The sequence below is a fragment of the Tachysurus fulvidraco genome, chromosome 22 (genome assembly GCF_022655615.1).
Source record: "Tachysurus fulvidraco isolate hzauxx_2018 chromosome 22, HZAU_PFXX_2.0, whole genome shotgun sequence".
Classification (NCBI taxonomy): Eukaryota; Metazoa; Chordata; class Actinopteri; order Siluriformes; family Bagridae; genus Tachysurus; species Tachysurus fulvidraco.
Genome location: NC_062539.1, coordinates 1363150 through 1369502, shown reverse-complemented (window position 1 = coordinate 1369502; position 6353 = coordinate 1363150). Strand labels below are relative to the sequence as shown.

Genomic DNA, 6353 nt, shown 5'->3' with positions numbered 1-6353 from the left:
GACCTACATCCTGACCTACAGTCTGATCTACAGTCTGATCTACATCCTGACCTACATACTGACCTTACATCCTGACCTACAGCCTGACCTACAGCCTGATCTACATCCTGACCTACAGTCTGATCTACATCCTGACCTACATCCTGATCTACATCCTGATCTACATCCTGACCTACATACTGACCTTACATCCTGACCTACATCCTGACCTACAGCCTGATCTACATCCTGACCTACATCCTGATCTACAGTCTGACCTACAGTCTGATCTACATCCTGACCTACATCCTGATCTACATCCTGACCTACAGTCTGATCTACATCCTGATCTACATACTGACCTTACATCCTGACCTACATCCTGATCTACATCCTGACCTACATCCTGATCTACATCCTGACCTACATCCTGACCTACATCCTGATCTACAGTCTGATCTACATCCTGACCTACAGCCTGATCTACATCCTGATCTACATCCTGACCTACAGTCTGATCTACATCCTGACCTACAGTCTGATCTACATCCTGACCTACAGTCTGATCTACATCCTGACCTACAGTCTGATCTACATCCTGACCTACAGCCTGATCTACATCCTGACCTACATACTGACCTTACATCCTGACCTACAGCCTGATCTACATCCTGATCTACAGTCTGACCTACAGTCTGATCTACATCCTGATCTACATCCTGATCTACATCCTGACCTACATCCTGACCTACAGTCTGATCTACATCCTGATCTACATCCTGACCTACATCCTGACCTACAGTCTGATCTACATCCTGATCTACATCCTGACCTACATCCTGATCTACATCCTGATCTACATACTGACCTTACATCCTGACCTACATCCTGATCTACAGTCTGACCTACAGTCTGATCTACATCCTGACCTACATCCTGATCTACATCCTGACCTACATACTGACCTTACATCCTGATCTACATCCTGACCTACATCCTGATCTACATCCTGACCTACAGACTGATCTACATCCTGATCTACAGTCTGACCTACAGTCTGATCTACATCCTGACCTACATCCTGATCTACAGTCTGACCTACAGTCTGATCTACATCCTGACCTACATCCTGACCTACATCCTGATCTACATCCTGACCTACAGTCTGATCTACATCCTGATCTACATACTGACCTTACATCCTGACCTACAGCCTGATCTACATCCTGACCTACATACTGACCTTACATCCTGACCTACAGCCTGATCTACATCCTGATCTACAGTCTGACCTACAGTCTGATCTACATCCTGATCTACATCCTGACCTACATCCTGACCTACATCCTGATCTACATCCTGACCTACATCCTGACCTACAGCCTGATCTACATCCTGACCTACATCCTGACCTACAGTCTGACCTTACATCCTGACCTACATCCTGACCTACAGTCTGATCTACAGTCTGATCTACATCCTGACCTACATACTGACCTTACATCCTGACCTACAGCCTGATCTACATCCTGATCTACAGTCTGACCTACAGTCTGATCTACATCCTGACCTACATCCTGATCTACATCCTGATCTACATCCTGACCTACATACTGACCTACATCCTGACCTACAGCCTGATCTACATCCTGACCTACATCCTGACCTACAGTCTGATCTACATCCTGACCTACATCCTGATCTACATCCTGACCTACAGTCTGATCTACATCCTGACCTACATCCTGATCTACATCCTGACCTACAGTCTGATCTACATCCTGATCTACATACTGACCTTACATCCTGACCTACATCCTGATCTACATCCTGACCTACATCCTGACCTACATCCTGATCTACAGTCTGATCTACATCCTGACCTACAGCCTGATCTACATCCTGATCTACATCCTGACCTACAGTCTGATCTACATCCTGACCTACAGTCTGATCTACATCCTGACCTACAGTCTGATCTACATCCTGACCTACAGCCTGATCTACATCCTGACCTACAGTCTGACCTTACATCCTGACCTACATCCTGACCTACAGTCTGATCTACATCCTGACCTACATCCTGACCTACATCCTGATCTACATCCTGACCTACATACTGACCTTACATCCTGACCTACAGTCTGACCTACAGTCTGATCTACATCCTGACCTACATCCTGACCTTACATCCTGATCTACATCCTGACCTACAGCCTGATCTACATCCTGACCTACATCCTGACCTACAGTCTGACCTACGGTCTGACCTTACATCCTGACCTACAGTCTGATCTACATACTGACCTACATCCTGACCTACAGCCTGACCTACAGACTGACCTACAGTCTGATCTACAGTCTGATCTACAACCTTCAAGCTCAAAACATGTCAATGAGGCTGAACGTGATGGGTTTGGACCAGCCTTAAGCTGTAACTCAACTCCACTGACAGACAAAACCGACGTTGAGGTGTGTTGAAGACAGTCCTGAAGTCCTGCACAACACCTTTGACATCTTTAATTTTAACAGCTTTAATTTGTCACTTAAGCTTATCAAAATTCTTCAGGCGATGCACACAAAGGCCAGACGTTCCACTAGAAGGACTACTGCAGAACAGCTGAAATGTTCTAAAGGGTTCTACATTTGTCTTTTTAAGGAGCACAGTGGCTTAGCGGTTAGCACGTTCGCCTCACACATCCAGGGTCGGGGGTTCGATTCCCACCCCCGCCTTGTGTGTGTGGAGTTTGCATGTTCTCCCCGTGCCTCGGGGGTTTCCTCCGGGTACTCCGGTTTCCTCCCCCGGTCCAAAGACATGCATGGTAGGTTGATTGGCATCTCTGGAAAATTGTCCGTAGTGTGTGTGTGTGTGAGTGAATGAGAGTGTGTGTGTGTGCCCTGTGATGGGTTGGCACTCCGTCCAGGGTGTATCCTGCCTCGATGCCCGATGACACCTGAGATAGACACAGGCTCCCCGTGACCCGAGACGTTCGGATAAGCGGTAGGAAATGAGTCAGTGAGAGAGAGAGAGCCTTCTTAGAGGTGATCCAGTCACAGCACCGATGTCAGGGCCGAAGCTTAAACAGGAGATAAACGTGTCGTGATTTAGCCGACGCAGCACGGACCCTAAAAGACCATCCTTTTGTAGGAGCTTTGACTTTTTTTACACTCTTTCCTCCACACTGACGTTTTCTTGTTTTCTGTTCTGCCCTACAGCTTTCTCTCCCAATGACCGTATCTGTCTCTCCGAAAGACACGTACGAGAAGCAGCATCCCGGCGAGCAGCGAGGCCCAAATCCACAAGAATGACGAAAGCGCTGTTTCGACATCCTGTCAAATCTGATTTTTCCCTTCCTGTGTCTCATGAGGCAGACATCTGATCTCTCTCTCTCTCTCTCTCTCTCTCTCTTTTTCTTGAAGTACAAACATCAAACACAAACTGTGCTTCTTCTTCCACTCCTGTTTGAATCACACACACAGTGAGGTGGACGTTTCAGTCACTGATAACACTCAGGAGGAAAGAGAGCCAGAGGAGAATCGGACCTGACATCAGGCTCGTGACCCGTCCTCTGATCAGGATCCGAGGTGTAACCGATAGCAGGAACGCCGAGCACGCGGCTAACATCCTGTTACATCGAGCCGTGGAAAGCCTGATTAAAGTAATAACACGAACGCTCATCAGGACGGGATGCTACAACGTCTCCTCTGTGAGAAAACTTCATGTGGCAATTAAAAGGAATTTCCAAAACGAATCTCAACACAAGTGATGGTGTGATTAAACTTACAGCGATAAAACCCTTCATCTTTATCGAGCGGATATCGAGCGGATACGAGAGAAACACCTCAGATATCAGATCCTGGGATATCACTTACACTGAAAACATGAGAAATAGAATACAAAATAAAAGTCCTACATAAAAGTTAAAAAGTCAAACCTGATATAAAAATACACTCAGATCTCTTTACATAAACATTTCCACTTACAGCAAAGCTTTTCTACTCCAATATAAATACTCCATCTGTTACAGGATCAAATCAGAAGGGTTTTCTTGCCAGAGCTAGAACTTGTGACCAAACTAAGGATTTTGCCTATTTGGTATATTTTGCTGGTTTTGGCAAAAATATATATATTTTTTTCTTTCTTTCTTATTATATTATTTTATTTTATATTATATTATTCTTCCTTCCTTCCTTCCTTATTATATTATTTTATATATATTTTTCATTCTTTCTTTCTTTCTTTCTTCCTTCCTTCCTTTCTTATCATATTATTTTGTATTATATTATATTATTCTTTCTTTCTTATTATATATTATATTATATTATTCTTTCTTTCTTCCTTCCTTCCTTATTATATTATTATATTATTTTATATTATATTATTCATTCTTTCTTTCTTTCTTCCTTCCTTATTATATTATTCTTTCTTTCTTCCTTCCTTCCTTCCTTCCTTTCTTCCTTCCTTCCTTCCTTATTATATTATATTATTTTATATTATTCTTTCTTTCTTATTATATTATATTCTTTCTTTCTTTCTTTCTTTCTTTCTTTCTTTCTTTCTTTCTTTCTTTCTTTCTTTCTTTCTTTCTTCCTTGCAGTATACAGTATTACTGTCACTTACAGAACTTTTTACAAAGTGCATTTTGAGTATTTTTCTCATCATTTAATCCCATTAGAGTTTCACTGCACTGACAGTGAGGCTGTCGACTCAAACCCCTCCTGATGGCACCGTTATCACCCTACAGTGTGAAGACTCGCTGGTGTTTTGGACTTGGGTGCTTCAGCGTTCCTCACTTTATTCCAGGGTAAATCGGTGGATCTGTGATCAGGTCGTCTTCCTTGTTCTGAACGTCACTCGTGTTGTAAAGCAGCAGAATTCACAAACAGACTCCTCATTATAACACTGAACTCAGGGAGATTTCACCACTTACTGAACCGTCCTTCAAAATTCACACAATAAACCGAAGGCTAAGGTTTCATAAATCAGAACCGTGCAGCAGCAGAAACTCACTCAGAGCAGGAAGGAGAGAGAGAGAGAGAGAGAGAGAGAGAGAGAGAGAGAGAGAGAGAGACATAACATGCTGAATATTTACCTTGCTATCAGACTGCAGATGAACACATGCAAACTGCAAACAGACAGACAGACAGACAAACATCAATATCACAGCTAAACAGATAAACACGACAGACAGTCAGAAAGACAGACAGACAGACAGACAGACAGACAGAAAGACAGACAGACAGACAGCAGACAGACAGAAAGACAGACAGACAGACAGAAAGACAGACAGACAGACACTAATACTACAGCTGAGCAGATACACACAGAGAACAGACAGACAGACAGACAGACAGACAGACAGACACTAATACTACAGCTGAGCAGATACACACAGAGAACAGACAGACAGACAGACAGACAGACAGACAGACAGACAGACAGACAGACATGTTCGTACGCACACATTATTATACAATATTTCACATTTTAACAAACGTAGTACTTTAAATAAACATTAAAATAATTTTCATCTGTGAAAAGACAAAAGCATGTTTTTGCATGTTTTTGTTCTCTCTCTCTCTCTCTCTCTCTCTCTCTCTCTCTCTCTGTCTCTCATATTTACTGTTTTTAAAAGTAAAACTTTTTTGAAAAACTTTTCCTTATCCTTACACTTCTACACTCGCTGGATCTCAGTGACACAGCAGTAGCTGAGCTTCAGTCGGCTTCAGGAGTGTGTCGTTAGGGCAGACGGCGACTCGTCTGTTTGGGGAGAAGCTCACAGGAAGTCACAGCTTTCGGCTGATAAAGGTAAAAAATGATGGATCGCTGCGTGTAAAAGCACATTAACAAATTTGTACTTGATTTAAATAAATGCTGAGATGTAAACAGCTCCTTTGTTTTCGCCTTCGGGTTTCTGGACCCGCTTGTGTTTGTGCATCAGACGCCAGATTCAATAGCAATTTAGAGAATTAGAGCTACAGACATGGAGGGAAAGGAAATCAATAAAACTCTTTATATGTCCTCAGAAGTCATCGATTATTACCGCTGAGGTCCTGCGTGCTGCTGGGGATGAAGCGATGAAAAGAAGTTTGAATAAAGTTCGGATAAAGAAGAGATCGTCACCGTCGTTAGACGTTACTCGCATGAGCTTGTCACTAAAATTCTAATCAATCCCAGGTTTTGAAGTTTAATATAAAAACGTGTGCGTAGAAAATCCTTTCTGTTCGGCGTCCCTGAGGTCGTCCTGACACGTCCCCCCGAGGGAACGAGCTCATCACGGCCCGACACAAAAGGACCAAAAGGACAGCAATAGGATTTTTTCCCACAGCTGAACCGCTGCACCCAAGAGGAAATCCATTAGAAAAATACACCC

The 6353-nt window shown here is 43.2% G+C and overlaps 1 long non-coding RNA gene across 1 annotated transcript; it reads left to right on the top strand.

Moving 5' to 3' along the window:
• The first annotated feature begins 2158 nt into the window (after window positions 1–2158).
• LOC113650113 lies at window positions 2159–3731 on the top strand. Its single transcript, XR_003442337.2, has 2 exons — window positions 2159–2451; window positions 3196–3731. It is a non-coding gene; the product is annotated as an uncharacterized LOC113650113 (long non-coding RNA).
• Window positions 3732–6353: the final 2622 nt, after the last annotated feature.